The following is a 25,734-nucleotide window of genomic DNA, read 5'->3' on the forward strand; positions in this document are numbered from 1 at the left end:
AAGGGGATAGGGGATAGGGACAGAGTAGGTAGACAAAGAATGAAAGAGGGAAAGCGGTAGGGGAGGGTGAGAAAGAGCACGAAGGGAGGGTGAAGGGGGCACAAACTGGTAAAAACCTCATCCAATGTCCGGTAAGCTGTGATCCCACGGGAAGTGGTATCGTTTGTGCTGCTCTGTCTTCCAAGTCCGAAGTGCAGCCCTCCACATTTTCCAGTCTCTTGTTGTGGCGGTCGATGCGCTCACCCATTCCATCAAGTCACTTGTCAAGGGAGTCAAATCTGGTGTTGAGCGCCTTGAATCTGGAGCAAAGTTCTAACAGCAGGGCTGAGTTGTTCGGAGGTACAGAGCCGCCGGTTCCACCAGCTGCTGATTCCGAAGCCATTGAGGTGGGTTGCCAGGCGGTCGTCATTGAAATGGGGTCGAAGTTGAGTTCTTTAGGCACCATTCCCAACAGGCGTAGTACGTTCTGTTTGGGTGGCTCTTAGTGATGTAATAGATGGCTCAAAGCGTAGTGGTGTTTGCTTATTTTGTAACAGGCATGTTGATCTGCTTTCTGGCTCCTCCAGTGACTGGTCCTGCTGGTCAAAATACTCCTCGCCCCTGAGTTTCTCTGGCAGTAACCCTTGGGTTGATTGGGGCACTCTGTCTTATCACCAGGTAGGGGATGGGTGCCCCAGTGCAATGTGCCAGTGTCTGTCAGGCCCGCGCTGTACTCCAGCTCCTGTAGCTCCATAGTAAGAAAGACAAGCCACCCTCATTCACCTAAAGCAAAACAACAACAAAAATAAAGCCTACAACCCTAGTATTCTCAGGTGGTCTCCCAGCCAGGTACTAACCAGGCTTGACCCTGCCTTACGTCTGAGATCAGATGAGATTAGGTACTTTCAGGGTGGGATGGCCTTAGGCACGAAAAGCACTGACTTCGGGCCCTTGGCTTTTTCATTCTACGCCAGTGCTGGCAGTAGTAAGCGAGACAAGCCACCCTCATTCACCTAAAGCAAAACAACAAAAAGCCTACACCACCTGGGATCCCCAGGCGGTCTCCCATCCAGGTACTAACCAGTCCTAACCCTGATTAACTTATGAGATCAGATGCTTTCAGGGCAGTCCCAGAGACCACCACTACCCAAGTGGAAAATGAAACAAAAGAGCGGGACTGCTTGCCCCCCTCCTGGAGCCAATGATGGCTGTGGGGACGCCACACCCCGGGGCCCACTCCTGCTATGTACCGGGGGTGCCCAGCACTGGACTTGGATGTTTGTTATGGCTTGGCGGGAGCTTTATCAATCCCACCATGCCAGCAAACTGTGCTCCGCTTTGAGCAAGTAAGAGCATATGACTCTTGCTTGCTCAAAGCGAAGCACAATTGCATTGACAGAGAGGGAGCTGCATGTTAACAGCTCCCTCTCTGTCAAAGCAATGCCAGCTCCTGCAGGAGGCAGGGAGCCATCAGGGACTGCTGGGACCTTGCGGCTCCCTCTCGGTCCCCAACATTGCTAAGTAGGTGCTGTGGGTGGGATCAGGGTACCCACACTAGAGGCTGGGCCCTGTGGGATGGAGTTCTTGCGGCTGAAATTGGCCAAGGAGTGGGGCCACTCAGACCCCATCCCTTTAATGTAGTAATAAAAATCAAAAAAAGAAGGCCAGGCCCTGGGGCCTCCCGCCCTTATTCAAAATAGGCCTGGCCCTGGGGGATCGGGCCTCTGGGGTAAGAAATGCCCCCCTGGGAAGGCCCCCATCCCTAAAAAATTATATATATATTAAAAAATACCAGCAATACACAGGAGGCCATGCCCCCTTTCTTCAGAACTCTGCAAATGCACCTCCTGGCACTCTGATGATTGAGGGATAAAGTCCCCTTGGATGATGATGGTCATTGGGGGCCAACAATTTATTTATTTATTAGCATTTATAAAGCGCAGCATATACCCTAAGGTGTCTTGGCGCTGATAAATTTGCCAGCTTAATGTTGAGTAAGCCGCCATGCTCGGACCTCTGTTACCTCCTGTTACCTCCTGTTACCTCCAGTAAGTCCCACACAGCCCGTTTGCTGAGAGGACTTCGGAGGCCATGCCTCCTTTCTCCACCACTATGCAAACGCGCCCCTCGTGCACTGCTGGTGGGGGGATGAAATCCCTTTTGCTTGTGAGGGTCCTTTGGGGCCAACTACCCCTCGTGTTACCACCAGTAATTTCACAGAGCGTGATTGGTGTGAGGACTTCGGAGGCCATGCCCCCCTTCTTTACCACTCTACAAATGAGCCTACTGGTGCAATACTGGTTGGGGGATGAAGTCCTCTTGGATGCTGAGGGAACTTGGGGTCCAAGAAGCCATCCTGTTACTGATTATGACTCATTACTACATGAGTCAGTACATCACGTGGCATTACAACGAGGTTGTTACAACAACGCGTTGTTACCACGCAATGCCATTACTACGCAAGTCATTACATCGACTTGCAATAGATGGCACGCTGACATTAGAAATATATAATTTACCATTCCAACTCCAGTCTACGCAACAGTAGGGAAGGTGTTGGAATAGTAAACGATACTATTTTTAATGTTTGCGCACCATCTACTGCAAGTCGATGTAAGGACTTGCGTAGTAATGGAATTGTGTGCTAACAACGCGGTTGTTGTAACGACTGCGTTGTAATGGCATCGTGGTGTAATCACCGCGATGTAAAGGTTGTTTCCCCGTTACCTCCAGTAAGTCCCTTACAGCTGGATTCTTGAGAGGTGGTCGGAGGCCCCACGACCTTAATTCACCACTCTGCAAACAAGACTACCAGTTAAAAAAAAACATGGAAATGCATTTAAAAAATGAAAGGTTACAGAAAACAGATTTTTTTTCAAACTTAGAAATTGACTAATAAAAAACAAAGGTTATAGGGACATTATAATTAGGAAATACAATTTAAAAAACCCCAGAAATTCACAGAAAAAAACAAAGGTTATAGGGACGTATAGTTAGGCCCAGATTTTCCTCGTACCAAGCAGTGAAGTTTAGCAGTTATAGTTAACTGAGCTAACTATAACTTACACCTCTGCAATGCACTGCTTATGATCTCACAAATTGCATCACTCATGACATGGTCAGTGAGATCACTAATGACATCACTGATGATGGTTCAAATGACATCACTGATGACATCATCCACAGAACCACTCACACCCCTTACAACCTCTGGAACACCCACTCACATACCCATACAATCACTCACATACCCATTCATACACCCATACCAGTACTCACATACACACTTACTCACTATAGAGCCACTCACACAACCACTCACTCATCTATACAGCGACTCACGTAGCCACTCACTCACCCATACAGCTAGTCAAACACCCACTTATTTACCTACAGTCATCACCCACTCACTCCCCCATACAGCTTTGCAACACAATCTTTGGCTTTTTTTTGCAAGAAGGACTTTTCGTGGAGATATATATATCATATGAAATCTTTGAATTCATATGTCCAGGACACAAGTGATTTCCTGCGCAAAATTGAAGAGATTGAGTGGAAATCAGATTTCCTCCTAGTGACATTGGACGTGAGTTCCCTGTATACTTGCATTAAACATAGGGATGGCCTGCGAGCATGCGAATATTATTTAAGCAGCAGGCCAATGGAATTAACCCACCATACAAAAATGCTCCTGGAAATGCTATCCTTCTGTCTAGAGAATAATTATTTTATGTTCAATGGCCATTTTTTTCAGCAGGTCCAGGGTGTAGCCATGGGGGCCAGTTTCTCCCCAAGTTATGCATGCCTCTTTATGGGGTGGTGGGAGGAACTGGTCCTCAGGCGCAAATATATGAACTATTGTACATCCAATATAGTCTCTTGGCTTCGTTTCATTGATGATCTTTTTATAGTGTGGCATGGATCTGAAGACAGTGTTTTAAATTTTATACAGGAAATAAATGTGAATGATCTTAACTTGAATTTTACTTCTAGTATTAGCAAGGAATCGGTGACATTCTTAGATGTGCAGGTTTTTTATCTAACAATGTTCTTAGTACTACCCTTTTTATAAAACCAACGGCGGGAAACACTTTATTACATGCAACGAGTGCCCATCCACAACATTTGATCAAATCAATACCATACGGTGAGATGCTTCGCATCCGCCGTATTTGTAGTAATGATGAAGATATGATCATGAAACAACAAGAAAGTTTATCTAGATTTGTGGATAGAGGATACAGCACTAGGACAGTAGAAACCGCCATAAGTGATCTCCTAAAGTACAACCCGAAAATAAGTCCTATTCAGAGTGTAGATACTAACTCAGTTCGGTTAGTACTGACATACTCCAAACAGGAAAAGGAACTAAGGAGTATAGTCAGATGAAATTGGTACTTTGTGCAGGATGACCCCATTATTGGAGATTTGATGCCCGCCAATCCATCGATAACCTATTGTAAAGGTATGAGTCTGGATACAATTCTTTCTAAAAAAAAGCCAGGAAAGTCTTGGAAAAGAACCCTGGCGGCCTACCAGTAGGGGGTTCTACAAATGTCTCACATGTAAAGCATGTCAACATGGTGTGAACACTAAGAAATACACCACTGTTATCCCAAGGGCAACCAGGGAGATTAAGCAACACCTTACATGTAAGACAGAGTACTGTGTGTACATCCTGGAGTGTGATTGCCATTTGAAATATGTAGGCAGCACGAAGCTGCAGGTTCATAAAAGAATCTTGCAGCATCTGCGTGCTATAACTAATAAAGACCAGAGTTATCCGGTTGCGAGGCATTTTGAGGCATGTCATAACAGTAAATCTCAATGCTTAAAATACTACGCAATCGAATCCATCCCAGTAACAAAAAGAGGAGGGGATAGGGAGGCATGCATGCGAAGAACTGAAACGAACTACATCCTGGAATTCGATTCCAAATGGCCTGGAGGATTGAACACCACAGAAGACCTTCACACATATTTGTAATAGAAATAAAAAATCTTTTACATGTGAGGTCGTTAATGGGAATGTAGGATAGGAAGAGAAGATATATATCATTCAACATTATGGTTAGGACAAATAGGAAATTTGGGTACTACATTGCTATGTTTGCACGTTTTGTATTTAAACATATTTATTCTTTTTAAACGATTAGAGTTTTAATTGAAAACATATTACAAGTGCAATGTATATACAATGACCCATGATTGATTTTAGCCGTCTTTTAGATATTAGGGTAGATTTTATCCATATGTCTTTTAGATAGGTATGAGTCATGTCACCGATATCCTTTTATATTAGGTTTGTTCTTATAATGTTGTTTTAATTCATTTTTTACTTCACCATCAATAAGGTGTTGTGTAAATGAATTGATTTTGATATATTTCTAATCACATGAAGTACTGTATGAATTATTATGAAATTGTCTCTCTGATATCATTATATATATGAATTCCCCTCCTAATCTATCTATTGTAACAGTAAATAATGAATTGAACCAGTATACTTATTAATTGGACAATTGATATTTATTCGTGGTTTTATTATCTTTTATAAGCATGAGTCACTTTAGCTGTATTGCACTACTGCACTAGGCCACTTTAGTATTATCATTGAACGGGACCCTTCTTTGAATGACAAATAACATAGAAAGGACATAATATGTATTTAGGTGCTTAGCTAGAAATAGTAGTCTTTTTGGGTATGACTTGTCTACAGTGTTAAGTGACTCAAACAATGCTTATACATGTACATATATTTCTTGTGCAGTTCTATTATAATTTATAATGATTATTATGAAGTTTCATTAGTTTTTGAAATAATAGAACTTTTTAGTTTCTTTAACAAATTTATATTTTATGCACGTTATGGTGAGCACGTGTTAATTTTTAAATTTAAAACGCATGTCATATGGACACAGTTCAAATGAGTTATGTTTCGGAATAGGGAACTAGCATTTAAGCTGGTAGTACAAATGTGAAAGAAACATGTTATTATTGTTGTCCAAACATAACAATTGACATTTGAAGTGATTTATAAACTGTCTTTTGCATAAATAAGCTACTGTATTTATACGGATAGAAGTGAGATATTGCATTTGACTTTTTTATGGTATTTATACTGAAAGTATTTTTTCTATGTCCAGTCAGACATGTGATGCACTTGCACTTTAAAATGGGCTGAGCATATTGCATTGTCATGTTACCAAGGCCGCAGGGACGGTCGAAACGCGTCATGACTAGCTGTTTATTTGGGAAATAAACTGTATGCTGCAACAAAGTTGGTTCATGCCTTGTATTTCACCTGAGGGGTGGAGCGCTGCGAGGTATTGCAGATATATATATATATATATATATATATATATATATATATATATATATATATATATATATTGACTGAAAAACATAGGTTTCAGGGATGTTATAGTTAGTTGGACATTTCACTCATACAAAACCAGAGAAACGTGACCCTTATAGTTAGTTGACTAACTATAACTTGCACCCCACAATGCACTGCTGATTATGTCACATATTACATCACTCAAAACATGGTCAGTGACGTCACTGATGACATCTCAAATGACATCACTGATGACATCATCCATGTGATCATCTGATGCACCTCCTCACAACCTAATATAAACTTTGATACACCCACTGAAAAATTCAGACTACCATTCTCAAAACCATAGACACACCAATGGCGACTGGCTGGGTAATTGAAGGACTGAATTAGTATTGTCTGGGTGAATAGAGGAGTGCACAAGTAGTGCATGGGTGATTGGAGCAGTGCATGAGGAGTGCCTGGGTTATTGCATGAGTGGATGAGTAGTACCTGAGTGATTGGAGGAGTACATGGATAGTGCGTGGGTGATTTTGTAAGTGCTTGGCTAATTGGGTGATTGCATGAGTGCAAGGATAATGTCTGGGTGATTGTAGGAGTGCATGGGTAATGCCTGGGTGATTGCATGAGTGCATTGGTAGTGCCTGTGTGATTGGAGAAGTGCATGGGTAGTGCCTTGGTGATTGCATGAGTGCATGGGTAGTGCCTGGATGATTGGAGGTATACAAGCATAGTGCATGGTGATTTTATAAGTGCATGGCTAGTGACCGGGTGGTTAGAAGAGTGCATGGGTAGTGTATGGGTGATTGGAGCAGTGAATGGATAGTGCCTGTATTATTGCATGAGCTAATGAGTAATACCTGGGTGATTGGAGGAGTGCATGGGTAGAGCGTGGGTGATTTTGAAAATACTTAGTTCCTGACTGAGTGATTGCATTAGTGCAGAGGTGATGTATGGCTGCTTGGAAGAATGCATGGGTAATGCTTGATTGATTTTACAAGTGCATGCTTAATGCCTGGGTAAATACATGAGTTTATTGGTAATATCTGGATGATTGCTTGAATACATGGTTAGTGCCAGGGTCATAGTATAAGTGCCCGGGTACTGCCTGGATGGTTAGAGGACTGCAAGGATAATGCATGGAGATTTCATAAGTACTTGAGTATTGGCGGAGTGATTGGGTAAGTACATGGTACTGGCTGGGTGATTGTAGGTGTGCATAGGGTAGTGCATGAGTGATTGGAGCAGTGCATGGTTAGTGCCTGGGTTATTGCATAAGTGCATGAGTAGTGCCTGGGTAAAAGCAGGAGTACATGTGTAGTGCCTTCATGATTTTCTAAGTGCATGGGTATTGCTTGGTTGATTTTACAAGTGCATGCTTAATGCCAGGGTAATTACATGAGTGTACAAGTAATGTCTGGATGATCGCTTGACTGGGATGAATGTTTTGCCATTGTGCAATATTCCGTCCATCATCTTGTTTGTTTGGATGATTGCTTGAATACATGATTAGTGTCTAGGTCATTGTATGAGTACATGGGTACTGCCTGGATGATTAGAGGACTGCAAGGATAGTGCATGGTGATTCTATTTTATTTTAGTGCTTGGGTATTAGCGGAGTCACGGAAAAGCATGTTCCCACCCACATCCTAATATGGCGTGTCTAACAGGCACCACCACCATATGAAACCCTTTTCCGCCCGGTCAACGAGTTGACCGGGCGGAAAAGCGGCAGACGGTCTTTCCGTCCGCCGCAGTCCCCCCGTCAAAGTAATATGACGGATGGAAATGGGCGGCGGGAGAAATGGGTGGCGGGCAGGGAAGGATGTCGGGCGGATCGCCACCGCCCGCATGGAGGTGGCGATCCGCCCGACATCCTAATGGGGCCCTAAGTGTTAATTGTGAAAAACCAGTACATATATCCAAAAGATGCCGAATGCCAGAAGCAGTATGGATTTTAGTTTTATCAGTTGTCAATTTTTCAAAAATATTATGCAACCAAGGAAAAAATCTTTTTTCTGGATTCTCCATAATTTGATGAAGATTTTCATGAAAAAACATGTTGTTCAGAAATACATTAGCATAGCAGTTGATACCTGAACTATTTTCTAATTGGTATCCTACAATATCATCAACAGTGTCCATTTTCATTTTGTTTGCAGCCTCAACATTCTCTTAAATTGTGTTCTTCTTTCCAACCTCACTAGAGTGTTTCTCATATGTTCATTTTGGACATACTACACGCTTTTCATATATGGGATATTCACCCAAGTTAGGAGCATACAGTCTTCTTAAAAGATTATACTCTCTTACACAATTTGTATCTGCACTAACCTTTCTCTCATCAAATCAATCAAATACAACCCAGATAATGTTCTTACTCAAGACAATGCAACATATGCCATACCCTCTTTAAAAACTGTACTTCCAATGTTTACCAAAGCACTGTCTACACTTAAACCTTGAGATTTATGAATGGTCACCGCATATGCTAAAGAAAGAGGAAACTGTTTTCTACAAACATTCAAGTCTTTCACAAGCAAAAAACGAACAGCACAACGTCCAATCTGTTTTACCTCTTCAATCTGATCAAATTTAATCTTCAAGAATGCAGTTATATCTCTATTTTGATAATTAACAAAATCAAGGCCCGGACGGTGCCCCATTAGATTTATTCCTTTTAAACATTGATTTATGGTCTCCAATAATTACCCAGCTAATTGCTGCAGTTTTGAAAGATGGCCTTTTGGCCTCTTGGTCATCCTCTATTCTGCTCCCAATATTCAAAAAGGTGAGAGAAATAACCCTGCTTGCTACAGGCCCATCTCCCTCCTGGATTCATTGGGTAAAGTCGCGGGCCGTCTAATCCTGGATCGTTTACAGGATTGGGCAGCCGAAAAGAACATCATTACGGACTTGCAGTACGGATTCCGGGAGGGACTGGGCACTGTAGAGCAAGCCTTAAACTTAACACTTTTGATAGGGAAGTACGTTGGAGTAAAACGGGGCAATCTTTTTATGGTTTACGTCGACCTAAGTGCGGCGTTTGATTGCGTCATCCACACTAAGCTATGGTCCATCTTGGAAGAGCTGGGTGTCGACCCCCCCCTTATCGGGTTCTTGCGCGAGCTTTATACTGGCGCTTCGGCCTGCGTAAGATTTGGTACGGGTGGTGAGTTAACACCCTCCTTTCCAATAAATCGAGGAGTAAGACAGGGCTGCGTCCTGGCTCCCTTCCTATTTAATTTATACACCAATGGCCTGGAGGCAGCCATGTTAGAGGGGAGCCAGGATCTACCTACCATCAATAAGCGCCCGATTCCAGCACTCCTCTACGCTGATGATTCCGTAATCTTTGCGAGGTCCTTAGTGCAGCTACAGAAGCAGTTGGACAAATACTGCAACTACATGCTTTCACTTGGGTTAAAGGTCAACAAGTCCAAGACCTTTATCATGCAATCAGGGCCCAAGGTAAAAAGCTCAAAACATCTCTGCATTGAGCAATCAAAGCTGGAACGTGTTAGGGAATATCCCTATCTGGGCATCCTAGTAGACGACAAGTTAACTTGGAAAAGGGCGATGGTAACCAGGAGATTGCTTTATCAGCGAGCAACTTCCGCCCTCGTCTCCTTTTCCAGAAAAATGGGCAAACCATCTTCCCCTGCACTGCTTAAAATTCATCAAGCTAAATGTTTGAGCGTCGCCACATACGGAGCCGGAGTTTGGGGCTACGTAAATTCCGACGAACTACAAAAAGTTCAGAATGGCTTTGTTAAATATCTCTTGGCCCTCCCACGGAGCGCCCCCACTTATGGTTGTCACATAGAGCTTGGGATAGACTATTTAACAGACTACATCAAATGTCAACCAATGCTCTTATGGCACCGCATATGGACAAAGCCTCAGTGTCATCTTACACGTGCCCTGGTCTCTGAATGTTTAGAGTTGTCATCCTGGAAAAACATTCCTTGGCTGGCCTATGTGGTCAACTTTTTGAAAGATCTTGACCTCACACAGTATATCATAGAGCCCTCAGCCATCACCGGGATAAGTAGAAAAACCCTGAAACTTCATTGCCTTACTCACTTAAGGGAACTCCGTATGTCTGGCGAGATATCTAAACAATCCAACGCACACATTTTGATGGCCCAGGTGTCTCTAGGAATACAGCCTTATTTACTGTACCACTTATCCAACCATGAAAAATATCTATTAACTAGGTTGCGTTTTAACCTGTTCTTCCGATTGGTTACTTTTCCTAAAATGCAAACTTGGTCACAAGAGCTGGAGAAATGTCCATGTGACAAGGTCTCCCCTCAATCAACCATGCACGTAGTATTATTCTGTCATTACTACGCAGAAATACGCAGGCGCTGGATTTTACCAATACTGCGCCAAATGGGGTTGAGGACCTGTCGCCCGGCGTTTCTAGCTTTGCAGCAGTTTGAATCTCAATATGTGGCAAAGAACTTAGCACTTTACTTGAAATCATGTATAACTATTCGCAAAACCTTAGAAATGAACCTTACCTGAATTTATGAATATCTGCACTAACCTTGTAAACGAATTAAAAACTGTATTCTTTTGTATTTTACTATTTTAAACAGAAATTCACTTAATTAATGTATTAATAACAAACTGTGATTTTATGACGAAACGTTTATATACGATGTACTTTTTATGATTAACAAAATGGCTAATCGAATAAAAGATTTGAATTGAATTGAACAAAATCAACAACTTTTCCCATTGCTCCATTTACTAAACCTTTTTCTACATCCAAATTGCGTCGTAAAATTACCCAACAGTTTTCACATACATATAAATCCTTTTCTAAACCAGCAGTCTTAGATATAGACTATTCCAAAGAATCCAATTTTGTTTTGAATTTTTTGTTTTGAATTTTTCTGAGATAATAATAGTAATTTCTTTGTGTTCTATTTTATCAGTGGCTTCATTATTTGTTGTTTTTCCAGCTTCAAAGATTCTTGATTGAATGTAGAAAACTCTTGCAGTGTTGACATTAGGTAAATTAAAGACTTCTTTTCTCCAAATTTTCTGCACATTATTTCAGGACCAACATTTTCATTTGGAAACAAGTTTGCAAGTAGCTGACTTTGTAAAGCTTCTTTACCATGTTTTGTCAAAACACCAATTCTTATATCTTGAAGAATGCTTACATAATGTTCATCACTTGCTTGTCACATATTCTTAATAAGTTATTTATATTCAAAATGAGACCAAATGTTGACATTTCCAATACTTCCCAAAGATTTCCTATTGTCTTCATGGATAAGTGTTTTAAAAACTGGATGCCCTTTTACAGGAGTAAGTTGCAGTAGGTCGCTGAATACAATTACATGTTTTCCTCCAAATTAAACATCATAATCTGTTTTTAAAATCTGCTGCATTCTTAAATGTACAAAGGCAAGCATTAAGTTTGAGACCATTCCCACCTCATCATTGATCAGAAGTTTCATTTTCTTTAATACTCTTCAAACTTCATAACAAGCTTCTCCAGATAGCTTGTGACATTCCAACTTATTTTCATATTCAACGGGTAGCATGAGTAATCGATGTAACGTAATCCCTTTAATGTTGTGTGCTGCTAACCCAGTTGGAGTGGTTACAACACAAGATAAATGTGATTCAGTGGATTTCTGTAGATAACCGGTCAAATCTCTAATTGGAGTTGGGTGATACTTCTGGCTGTAGTCATATGACTAGTTGGGGATTTACAAGCCATGGAGCTCTTGGTTGTGCTGATCTACCTCATCACACTGTCTGCAGGTGCTACGATTGAAACGGAAGACAAAGACGCATGGGAATATATTTGTGTGAGAGCGATGCATACATGTTCTTGTGGCTGTATTATGCTAATAACCTCACAAAGAGTTATACTGAATTACCTATTGTTATGTGGCTTCAGGGTGGTCCTGGAGCTTCAGGCTGTGGATTTGGAAACTTTGAAGAAATAGGGCCTCTTGATGCTGACCTAAAACCAAGAAACCTCACCTGGGTTTTGGAGGCCAGTGTTTTATTTGTGGATAATCCTGTGGGCACCGGATTCAGCTACGCAAATGACAGTCAAGCCTTTGCAAAATATATTAATACAGTAAATTCTGATGTGCTGGTTCTTCTGAAAGGATTTTTTGATACTTCGGGTAAGACATGGCTAGGCAGTTCGGGCTGACTTGTTCCCATCAGGCACAGGGTCAGACTGGTTTGCATTTGGCCATGTCTGAACTGGGGTGGTCCAGTGAACTAAAGAATGATGATGGATTAAACCCAGATCAGTTGACTGGGGGTGAGTGCTTGCAATGTTCAACACTCCGTCCATCATCTCCTTTGGTTCAACCAGAGTTTCAGAGCATTCCTTTCTATATTTTTTCTGAATCATCTGGAGGCAAAATGGCTGCTGCTGTATCATTAGAACTTCATAAGGCTGTTCAGGCTGGGAGTATCAAGTGCAATTTTTCAGATGCTGCTTTGGGTGACTCTTGGATTTCTCCTCTCATTTCTGTCCTTTAATGGGGCCCATATCTTCATAGCACATCTCTTCTTGACGATGAAGGCCTGAGCAAGGTCACTAAAACTGCAAATGAAGTCATGGATGCCATAGACAAATGGAAGTACCTGGTAGCCACTATCTTGTGGAGTCAAACTGAAGATGTGATTGAGGAAAATATGGATGGAGTGAACTTTATAATATTTTAACTAAAGACTCCCCAGTGACCAAAGATGCTCTCAAATCTTTAATAGCCAAGGGGTGATTTGTCTGTGCTGATGAATGGCCCGATAAAGAAGAAGCTGCATATAATCCCAGACTTCTTCACATAGGGAGGAGATGCCAATTATGTTTTTCTGAACATGGCTGAAGATTTCATGAAACCAGTCATTGACATAGTGGATGAGCTTCTGACAGCTAAGGTCAATGTGACGGTGTACAACGGTCAGCTGGATCTCATTGTGGACACGGTTGGTCAGGAGATGTGGCTAAAGAAGCTGAAATGGTCTCTGATCAATCAGTTTAGTATTAAATCTGTTTTTATTGGTAGGATAAAAAGCAGGATAAACAGAGCTAAGTCGCCTACAACGCAGCGGGTCAGCTAGCTGCGGTCTGTTCATGCTGGCATAGCAACGATGAAAGTAGGGTCCCACAGAGCTAAACACAGCAATTCACCTTCAACCCAACAGGGCCAGCCATGCATGAAAGGGGGAATAGCAACAAACTGGTCGTGTCGTGAGTGGGTAATCTCGAAGAAAACAGAATCCTGGACCCTTCCCAGTCAGGGTTCCACAGCAACCACAGCACCAAGACTGCCCATATCGCTGCCACCGATGACATCAGGACCCTGCTGGACAATGGCGAGACCGCAGCACTCATCCTCCTAGACCTCTCTGCCGCCTTTGACTCCGTCTGCCACCGCACACTACGCGCACGCCTCCCTGCTGCAGGGATTCAAGACAAGGCTCTGGATTGGACCACCTCCTTCCTCTTGGGCAGAACCCAGAGTGTCCGCCTCCCCCATTACATTCCAAAGCCTCCGAGATCATCTGCGGCGCACCCCAGGGATCCTCCCTCAGCCCGACACTGTCAAACATTTACATGGCCTCGCTCACACATGTAGCCCAATATCACGACCTCAACATAATCTCCTATGCCGACAACACTCAGCTGATCCTCTCCCTCACCAAGGACCCCATCACCACCAAAGCCAACCTCCATGAAGGAATGAAGGCCATCACCGACTGGATGAAGACTAGCCGTCTGAAGCTGAACTCAGACAAGACGGAGGTCCAACCCCTCAGCCTGGGACGACTCCTAGTGGCTGACGGCACTGGGGGCAGCCCCGACAACCACCGACCACGCACGCAACCTGGGAATCCTCCTCAACTCAACGTTCTCAATGACCAAGCAAGTTAACGCCGTCCCCTCCTCCTGCTTCAACACCCTCCGCATGCTCCGCAAGATCTACAGATGGATCCCGACAGATACAAGAAAGACAGTCACCCAGGCCCTCGTCAGCAGCAGACTCGAGAACGGAAACGTTCTCTACTTGGGAGCCCCGACCAAGCTCATCAAACGACTACAATGCATCGAAAACGCCTTGGCACGACTGATCCTCGATGTACCACGCCACGTCCACATCAGCCCCCACCTGAGAAACCTGCACTGGCTCCCCGTCAACAAGAGGATATCCTTCAAGCTCCTCACCCACGCACACAAGGCACTCCACAAGACCGGCCCAGCCTACCTCAATAGACGGCTCTCCTTCTACATCACCATCCGACAGCTATGCTCCGCCGACCTCTCACTCGCCACTGTCCCGCGCATCCTAAGAACAACCACCGGTGGGAGATACTTCTCCCACCTCGCCCCCAAGACATGGAACACCCTCCCACTGAGCCTACGACAGACCCAAGACCTACTGACCTTCAGTAGGATACTCAAGACCTTGCTGTTCAATCAGTAGCGCCCCCCCAGCGCCTTGAGACCCTCGCAGGTATGTAGTGCGCTTTACAAATGATTGATTGATTGCCAGTTAGAAAATCGGGAGGTCAAGGGTGATAGTATGCTGACTATCTGCAATCGGTAGGCTCTGAGTAGTATTCCATTTTAAAACACTGAACAAAACAAAAAAGATAATGTGAAAACAATAGAGAAAACAGACGAAACCCCATTCCCCCTCCCCTCTCCCCAGTGAGCAAAACAAAGAAAGGACGCTTAACAGCCTGTGTGCCCTGGGTGTCTTGTAGCCCGACTGCGCCGGGAAGAAATGGAGATCCAGTGTTGCGACCTCATGGGGCGGCAGCGGTGCCCTCCGGAACCAGTTTTAGGATGCAGAGGTAGTGTGGGCAGATCAGTTCTAAGAATTCAGTGGAGAGGATGGTTATGAAAGGGGCCCAGGTTTTGACATAATCTTTGCTCTTCCCTGCAGCTGTCATTGAAAGTTTATCCATCCCTAGAAGACTTCAGAGTTGATGCAACCACTGTGTGTGATCCCGTACCTTGTCCGATTTCCACCGTGCCAGTATTACTCTGTGTGCAGCGTTCAATGCAAGCGCCATCTGCCTCCCTCTCGTAGAGCGCAGGGGGAAGGTTATCGCGTTGGGTAAGCCTAAGAGAGTGTAAGCAGGGAATGGAGGTATTGAAGGCAAAATCAATGTCATCCAGTATCTTTTCCCAGTAGCGAGTAAGCTTTGGGCAATGCCAGAGTAAGTGGAGAAGTGTTCTGGGGCTTCTGCAGCCCCGCCAGCAGAGGTCTTCTCATCGGGATTGCCATTTGGCTAGTCGATCAGGGGTGTAGTAACAATATGACGCAATCTTGAAAGCTGTTTCAGCATGACCCGAGGAATATGTAGTGTGATGAGAGCAATAGAAAACATCCTCCCACTCCTTGTAAGATAATGTGCTGCCCAATTCTGCCCCCCAGAGTTTCTGCCCAGCAGTGCGAGCCCTTGGGGGGGCCTTTGTAAGAAAGGAGTATATTTCAGAGATAAGACTTTGGTCGTCTTTTTTGCTAATTATCCACTTCTCAAATGGCAGCATCGACTGGTAAGCTAGGGAGCTTGTCTCCGCCCCAACGACCCAGTGCGTCATCTGGGAGTGCAGGAAAAAATCAGTGGCAGGGAGATTATACTCCAATTGTAGTTCCTTAAAGGGGATAAGACCTTGAAGGTCAAATAAGTGTCCTAGGAGCTTACAACTCCCTTCCACCCAACGCGCAGTGAGCATGTTGTCAATCCCTGGTGGAAAGGCAGGGTTTGAGAAAAGCGGGGTCCAAGGAGAGGAGAATGTAGTTAAGTTGGCCCTTTGAGAGACCCTGTCCCATGCGAGCATTGTGGGGCGCGTGACTGGTGAGGAATAAAGTCCCCAGGCGCATGCCGGTTTTCGCAGCCAGGCGTCCCGCCAGATGTGATGGCCCTATACTGTCTGGTCCATGAAGACCCAGTGTTTCTCTGTCATGGGACGATTCCATTCTACCAGATAACGTAAGAGTGAAGCTTAAAAGTATAGGGTGATGTCAGGGAAGGCTAGCCCCCCCTCCTTCTTAGGCAGCTGAAGCTGAGTTTTCTGCAATCGCGCCAAAATCGGGCCCCAGACAAAGCGCTCGATCGCCGATTGAATTTGGCAAGGCATGTGGCGGGGGTTCTAGTGGCAATGTTTGGAACAAATATAAGGCACGCGGCAGTACCTTCATTTTAACCGTGGATAGCCTCACAAACCATGTCAGGGGTAGGTATCGCCTTCGGTTCAGGTCTGTGCAGATCTGTGATATTAGGGTAGCGAAGTTCACCTCTGCCATTTTCACAAGGCTTTTCTGGAGGACCAATCCGAGGTACGTGATATCATCCGTCACCCAGTCAAAGGCAAAGAGATTCCGGAGAGCTTCCACTGTCGGCTGGCTCGTGGTGAGATTAAGTACTTGAGACCTCTGCATATTGATTTTAAAGCCGGAAAATCGACTGAAGGTCTGTAGGTCGTCCACAATAGCCAGCAGGGCGGTCAGGGGGTGCGCTACCGAATAAATTACGTCATCCGCATATACGATGATGAGGTGATGTTCTAGCCCAAATCGGATGCCTCATGCCAAGGGATTGTCCCGGAGTCGCTGATCCAAGGGCTCCATGTACAGGGCAAACAGCAGGGGGGAGAGAGGACAGCCCTGTCGTGTCCCCCGCCCTACCTTGAAATTATCAGAGAGCAGACCGTTGACTCAAACAACCGCTTGCGGAGCGCTATAGATGCTCGCTATCCAATGCCGGAACCGGGGCATCAACCCAAATCGCTCAAGAGTAGCGAAGAGGCACGAAAAGTGCATGCGGTCAAAAGCCTTCTCCGCACTAACCGCTAGTAGAAGGGCTTCCTCCTTGGACCGCTGCACTTTATCGACTAGATGACAAGAACGTTTGGTGTTGTCCTGTGAGAAGTTGGCCTAATGTATGATGTCTCCAGTTCTGGGGGCACCTTATATCAGTCCAAACAATCCCTTATGGTGGTGGTTGTAAGTCAACCTTATAGACAAGCTGTCCTAGGGTTAGCATGGACTAAGCAGCCTTAAAGGCTTAACTTCAAAGGGCGAGTAAAGCGAGCTGTTTTACCATATACAATCCTGTAATATCAAATGAAAGGACACCACACAAGTTATATATTATCAAAATATATGTATTTATTCTTAGAATAATCCCCACTACTCTTTATGAGCAATGAAGCACAAGCGTTTAAATAAAAGCACAGTTAAACATAGACAAGTTGCACGTTTTGGATGAGGCCGGTGGCCACTCAAACCATATATCAATAAAGTGGTATAACAATCACTAATCAATCTGGGGTAAGGCTGTGGTAAATAAATAATTAATTACCGGTACTATTTTTTAATATAATCAATAAAACAGATAGCTCAATAAATAAGAGTCAGGATTCGAGGTATCTTGAGTCTTCAGGCTTTAATCAGGCATAAGGGAAAAAGGACAGAACAGCCTGGAAGCACGGAACGGCAGCTGCACCCCGAAAAGTAACATGCATAAGTATATATACTAAAATAATTACATTACATTCAATACAGTAGGCGTAGCAGTAGGCGTTACTCGTAGCAGTCGCGAAAGATAAGGGCAAAATGATGTAACAAGAAGGCGTGTACAGGGCGTATACATAGACATGTGATGTAAACGTAACAGAAGTGTCATAAATGGGGCGGAAACATGGAGGGGGCTACCTGAGCAGCTGGGACCTTTAACCTAGTGGTGCGCGCAAACGGGCAATGACGTGTTACCAGGGAGAACTGGGGGCTATGACTTCTGTGCTAGAAGAGGAGACTAAAGTCTGGAGTGTCAGAGCGACATGTACCTAAGGCATATCTGGTATCTGGTGTTTGGAGAACATATTGATAGAATCCAAAAGTTATCAGGGCAAAGGCTACTAGACGTTAAGACTGGTGCGTGCATAATTCTACAGGTGTTGCGTGTGCTAGGAATATTCTATGAATATTAATACAGTATAATTAATTACATGGAGACAGAAAGGCTAGACCATGACGGAAACTATTGATGGGATTCAGTAGCTTAGGAATGCAGAGAAGGAGGGCTGGACTGATAACTAGAAGCATAACATACTCTTGGCAGACTGGCAGGCAGAGCCAGGCCGGGCCGGGCACTGTGAGGCAGGAAGTAAGCGAAGGGTCAGGGATGCAGGTGGGGGCTGTATCGCTCCTCGGAGAGGGTTCAGGAGACAGGAGCTGAATCTGGTGTCCGGGCCCTTTTGAGGCCTAGAAACGGGGACAATTCAATGAATTAACGTGCACACTGTAAAATGTGGCAACATAGGCCTAATACTCGTTGCTTTCACGAGAACTGGAAACTGGCATACTAGAGCTGGACACAACTATAATTGCGTCTTTAATCGATCATAGGGGGATACATGCATATCGATCATGCACATATAGCATAAGATGGGGAACACGTAGGCACATATAACATGGCAAAATTTACTTTTCCACATTCCCTCCTTGTGCCCTACGTTTCCATCAGGAAACATCAATATTCATGATACCATCTATTATTTCATATAGCATCATTTGCTCGTCTCGAATTGTCTTAGAATGGGATTTAGGACTAGGAATACAAGAGGTAGCACACATGCCGCAAATCGCAGGGCCACATTGTATACAGAGGCAGCAACTGAATATGATCATTACTGCAATACCTAGGAATGACAATACTTTCCATCCCCAGGCAGATATGATACTCCAGAGCCAACCGGACCATGTCCAGGTGCCTGGATTCTGGTGTAACTGATGGGCAATTTTATGAAGTCTGGTTATAGCTGAATAAACAGACGGCGCGTTATTAGGAATGAAAATGCAGCTACTAGATCCGATGACTCTACATGCTCCTCCTCTATCGGCCAGTATGACGTCAAGAACGAGACGATTTTGGAGCACAACAAATCTCATAGCAGATTGCTCTTCGGTTAAGTTACCTAGAGCAGAAGTAGTCTCATTCACTACTGCTTCAAGGGTTCTGGTTAACCTACGTATTAACTTACTATTCTGGATAGGTCCAATAAAGAAAAAGAAACCTCTATTGAAGTCTGTATACTGTTCTAAAGCAGTTTCAGTTTGATCGACAATTGGGGACTCGATCTTCCTTTTATGTCTAACGTGTACTAGATGTGTGTTTCTGTGATAATCAGATGGAGCTAGGAAAACTGGTGGCAGTAGGAAGGCAATGTAACATGTTCCATCCCAATCGAGGGGCAGACGAACATATGCGGTCTGACCACAAACAAAATAAGAATGACGTGAGGCTTTGAAAATAGATTTCCCACTGTCACTATACTCGACCATAGTAGTACAATCACTATGTCCTACATGTGCGGAACCATTCTTTCTGACACATAATTCGCCTTTGACTGGTAGTACTGAAATAGCAGGCAAATCTGGAGTAGTATCGGACTGAACATTCAGAACCATAAAATTCGAGGAATAATTACCTAAATCATATACTTCATTTTCTAGATCTAACCCTGTTCTATGGGTAAGACCTTGCTTGTCTGAGAAACATGTTCTATTAAGAAGGGACATATCCGTTGAGGATGACGTTAACGTGGACCACGCTCCACATGAACCATTATGTGAAAATGGATAAGGAAAGAGTGGCAGAACTCCCTTTGGTGTCTGGAAAGGGGGGAGTCGACCACACACCCAACAATTAGTGGCATTGCTGGTCTGGTGTGAATAGTGCAACATTCGGATAAAGGTATTGTTACGCATAGCAAGACGATAGGATAACTCGTGAGGAGGCAGATCACTAAATGTGTGCTCTACTGTAGTATTAGAAAACATATGTACATGTGAAATTGGAAAACATAAATGTAAAGCATAACTTGTGCAGGTAACCATAAGACTCAAAAATAATAGAAAACATAGAACAATAATACATCTTTTAGAGTTTTGACTAACTCTCTCACTGTGGGGGTCTATCTCATACATGTCAGGAACCTGTCTAACCGTTTCACCCGAGAGGGACTTAGACAATTAAACTGGCTGACTTATTTTACTAGACCGGAGTTTTTGTTTATACTCCTGCTGCGGAGTTTTCTCTAATAGTGGAGGCTTGAGTTCAGAGTCTGTTTTTAGGCAGTCTTTAGGAATAAGGCAGTCCTTAACAAATGTCCTTTCTCGTAATCCATGGAACTTCTTTATATGGCTCAGGTGGACCCACCCCTTCCTGCCTTCAAGTTTTACGGCGGTCCTTGTGGTTAGTAAGATCATGCGGGGCTCCTTCCAACGGGGCTCCAGCGGACTTGAACGATCAAAGTTCCGGACAAATACGAGGTCACCGGGAACGACTTCATGCGGTTTCACCTCGGTGTTGTCTGGAAATGCGGCGGCAACCTGTGAACGACAAGAGTGTAGGGCAGACATCAAGGAAGCTAGGTAATCTGTCAGCACATTACTGGAAACATCTGTAATACTACGGGGTCTAGGTGTACCCCACATGTTTGGGGGGCGACCGAATACGACCTCATACGGGGACAGACCTGATCTGGAATGTGCAACCATCCTCATATAAAATAAAGCAACTGGCAGGGCAATTAGCCAGTCTACACCTTTCTCTTTACAAACTTTTGCAATGCGGATTTTCAGAGTCTGGTTATGTCTCTCTACGAAACCGGCTGCTTCAGGATGGCGTACACAATGGAACTTCCACTGGTACCCTAACAGAAGGGACACATGTTTCATGAGCTCGGATGAGAATGGCTGGCCGTTATCTGAATACACGACCCTAGGGAGTCCATAGCGGGGAAAGAATTCACGAACCAACTGCCTGGCAGTGGTCGCAGCTGTGTAATCTGGGACTGGATATGCTTCTGTCCACCTGGACAGAGCGCATACAACTACGAGGACATACTTGAAACCTCGACATCGCTCCATCTGAATATAATCCATCTGGAGGACCTCAAAAGGGTGGTCAGGAGGTTGGAATCCACCTTGTTCCACCGGGACACTTTTACCTGGATTGAACTGACAACATATCATACAGGTACGGACTTTCTGTTTGGCTGCAGCTCGTAAGTGCTTGTTGAACCAGAGGTTCTGAATACTGTCTAACATAGCTTTTTCTCCTAGATGTGCTGGACTATGTGCGGTATTAATAATGACTTGAACCATAGAGTCGGGGAGAAACCATGTGGCTTTTCTCTTCGTCAACCATCCCTGATCTGTCTGGACCCCTCCTTGTTCGGACCATTTCTTGATTTCTTCGGGAGTAGCATGTAACTGTATATCTATTACATCTTGTGTAGGGTCCTTAACTGTCATACAAGTAGTCTGATCTGGAGTATGTATCAGTGTCGTGTTAACTGGAATGTCTGGAGTCTGAGCTGTAAGCTTGGCTGTTCGATCGGCTAGATCGTTACCTTGGGAAATGATATCAGTGACTTTCGTATGTGCTTTGCACTTCATGATAGCGATAGCTGTCGGTAAATGTATTGCATCTAACAAAGCTTGAATGAGGAGACCATGCTGAATCTTGGTTCCATGAGAAGTTATGAAACCTCTCTCTTGCCAGAGCACTCCGAAGTCGTGTACGACTCCGAATGCATAACGTGAATCTGTGTATATGTTAACTTTCAGGTTCTTGGCACGTATGCAGGCCTGGGTCAGAGCGACTAGCTCTGCTGCTTGAGCAGACAGGGTGTCAATACGATGTGTTTCTATAACTTCAGTTTCAGTAGTCACTGCATACGCGGCTACTAGTTCTCCTGTACTTGTTCTCATACATGAACCATCCACATAAAGTGTCAGGTCGGGATTAGGTAATGCAATATCTGTCAGGTCTTGTCTTGGCTTAGTCATAGTGTTAACAACTTCCACACAGTCATGTGTGGCGGGATTTGGAGTAACTGAGGGTAACAGTGTAGCAGGATTCAGAATGTTGCAGCGTCTGATTTCTATGTGTGGCTGGAACAGTGTCAGTTCATAACCTGTTAAATGTGCAATTGTTAAATGCTGAGTCTGGGTTCTGTTTAAAAGAACTTCTACGGAATGTGGAACTTGTACTGTCAGGGAATGTCCTAACACTATGGAATCACTTTGTCTGATCGCTAGAGCTGTGGCTGCAACTGACTTGAGGCACGCAGGCAGAGCCTGAGCTACTGGATCTAATGTGCTAGAAAAATAAGCACAGGGCTTGTATTGTCCTGCTTGATCTTGTGTGAGAACAGATAATGCAGTACCTTCGCGTTCAGTAACAAAAAGTGTAAAAGGCTTACTATAGTTCGGTGTTGCTAGAACAGGTGCTTTACATAAGGCTTTCTTTAACTCATTAAAAACAAGTGTATGTTCCTGGGTCCAAGGGAGGACAGTCGATACGGCTGCCTCCTGTGTCGTTAACTGTATCAGTGGCTTGGCTAGAAATGCATACTGAGGAATCCATTGTCTGCAGTAAGAAGTGAGGCCAATAAAAGCTCGTACCTCCTTCTGTGTCTTGGGCTGTGGAAGACTCGCTATTAACTGGATACGGTCAGGTGTCAACTGCCTACCCCACTTGGACAGTAAGTGTCCTAAGTAGACCACTTGCTGGACACAGAATTGTAATTTGGAAGGGGACACCTTGTGCCCCTGGTCGGCCAGAAAATACAGAACCGTAAGTGACGCTCGCTCGCAGTCACGTTCAGAACGGGCTGTGATCAGTAGATCATCGACATACTGGAGCAGGGCAGTGTCAGTTGGCATGTGAATATTGTCTAGTTGTCTTTTAAGTGCTTGACTGTAAATGCTAGGACTTTCTGTGAAACCTTGAGGAGCTCGTGTAAATTTATAGCTCCTTCCATTTAAACAGAATCCGAAAAGGAACTGGCTGTCTGGATGAATGGGGACACTGAAGAATGCGTTCTTGACATCGATGACTGTAAAGAACGTAGCTTCAGAATCAATGGCTGTCAAGAGGGATGAAATATCTGGGACTACTGGGTACTGGGGAATGATACATTTATTAAGCTCTCAAAGATCAATCACTAATCGATATACTGGAGGTGCGTTTGGATCAGTACGTTTCAGGACTGGAATGATAGGAGAATTACATACATTGGAGTCAGTTTCTACAACCACTCCTTGAGCAATCAGCTCGTCAATAATTTTGGATAAGGCTGCTACAGCCTCAGGTGGCAATCTGTACTGTCTGATTCGTGGCAAAACTATACCTTGCTTTAGAGTCACACGATGGGGTGTGATATGCATACAACCTACATCAGTTGGACCTTGCGCCCATAAATGCTGTGGTACATTCAATAATCTTGGATCAAAATCACGTAATACATAATGACCTTTAAAGTCTCTAAGGAACAATCGTACTCCTTCTGGGGAGCAGCATATAACTGCTCCTAACTCTTTCAATGTCTTAATGCCTAACAAATTTTCTGGACATGACTTCGTAAGTAACAAATCAGTAGTTCGGGACAATGGACCAACTTCTAGAGTAACTGGTTTTGATATTTCATTAACAATTGGCTTTCCTGAAAATCCAAGGGAAACATTTCTTGAGCCTGAGAGCGGAGCCCCTGGAACCTCGTCATGACTGATTGTAGTCCTACTTGCCCCTGTATCAATCAAAAACTTTCTGTCTTTCCCTAATACTTGACTGTGTACATAGGGACCCTCTTGCTCTACAGGTATCTCGATGAGAGGCAAGCCTACCTCCCTCTCTAGGCTGTTTCATGAATACTGCTGATAATCTGGATACTCGGACTGTGCATACTGGTACATCTGCTGTGTAACGTGCTGTGCTGCAGCTATAGGCTGCGGTACTGTAACTGTCTGTTGTGCATTCTGTGGTGGCTGAGAAGTCTGTGAAACTTGTTCTTGTCTAGGCGGACGTGGTCTTTCTTTAGTCTTACCAGTAGCTATGTTGTGTTTCAGAACTGCACACTCGTTTATAAAATGACCTGGCTGTTTACAATAATTGCAGGTCCCTTTAACGGGAGCTGCAGGATGACTGGCTTGATTCGGACCCCTCTTCTGACTGTCTTGGGGAACAGATTGTGCAACTAATACTTTCATTTTCGTGTCTTTCATACGTCTCCTTTCGTGTTCTTGCTCTTCCCTGATTCTGTTCTGGTGGTACTGGAGCATTTGTAACATCTGTGACGGAGTATTAGCTTGCCAGGTACTTTCGACTTTCAGTACTCGATTTTTAACTTGTGGACTTGAATTCTCTACTAGTTTGGTAACAAAAAGATGAGGGTATGATTCACTACTTGTTTTCAGACCACTGTTAATAATAAAACATTTCTCAAATCTAGAATAAAAATCACTGGTATCTTCGTCTTGTTTCTGTTTACAGGCTGAGATGGCATCCCAGTCTTCCTTTTTCGTGGCTAGTAATCTTGGCAAAACTTGTATTAATAACTCGGGCAATTCTTTAGCTTTATCCCCAAGACCGGTACCTGGTACTCGTGTATTATCTTCAGCTTCTAAAGCTGTCCAATCTATCTTTTTCTCTCCCACCTCCCATTCTTTTTCTTTGAGTTTCTCATATATGCCCGCAGGCAACAGGACCTTTAACATTTTGATGATATCTGGATACGTGTATTCTCCCATACGGAGCATGTCTTTTAATTCACGGTGGAACCCTGCTGGATCTTTATCATGACAGGGAATTAACTTCTTCATTTCTAAGAGTTCCATCTTTGTATTAGGAGTGTAAACAAATACTCGTTCTAGCCCACCACCCTCTTTCTTGACTGGATGTACTTCTCGTAACGGATTCTGTCTGTCTATGTAGAATGATTTACTTTCTGGGGGTGAGACATGAACAAAATGCGGATTCAAAAACGTTCGATATTTGTGGCGCTGTTCTAGAATGATACTAATTAAATCGGTGCCTAGACCTTTCCATCTGTACTGGAGTAACTTGTTTAATACATCATGTAGAGGACCTGGATCGGAATGCTGTTCCTCATACAGTGTGATGAGGTGCTGGATCATATACATACCCACCAGTCGCTGCTCGACTGGGGGCAGTTTCAGAAACATTTGTGCCACTATTTCGTCTGGAAAAGTGGTAGAATCAGTAGTCCATCGGACTGCTGATCGGGCTAGTTCTTGTTCATGCATTGTACTGAGCTTGCTATAACCTATTCGTGATTTCAGGATTTTATCTGTAGCCTGGAATACTTGTTCTAGAGAACACTGTTCTGGTGCTGGAGAGGGAAAAACTTTCTTGTGTTCTAGGCGTGAATGTCGGTCGGGAAGTCTAGTTCTACCTACATACGCTACTCTGTCGGGATTCTCGCTGTCTACCTCTTCACTGGAAGAGTTGTCTTCTTTCTCGGTTACTTGTGTTGTTTCTCGTTTTTCGTGTAACTTTATTATTTCCCTACGAATTTTCTTGTACATACTCTCTAT

The 25,734-nt window shown here is 44.0% G+C and overlaps 1 pseudogene; it reads left to right on the top strand.

The window, feature by feature from the left end:
• Positions 1-12,066: 12,066 nt before the first annotated feature.
• LOC144828112 (retinoid-inducible serine carboxypeptidase pseudogene) overlaps positions 12,067-25,734 on the top strand; it is a 42,963-nt pseudogene continuing 29,295 nt past the window's right edge.

Source organism: Lissotriton helveticus, chromosome 4_1 (assembly GCF_964261635.1).
Source record: "Lissotriton helveticus chromosome 4_1, aLisHel1.1, whole genome shotgun sequence".
NCBI lineage: Eukaryota > Metazoa > Chordata > Amphibia > Caudata > Salamandridae > Lissotriton > Lissotriton helveticus.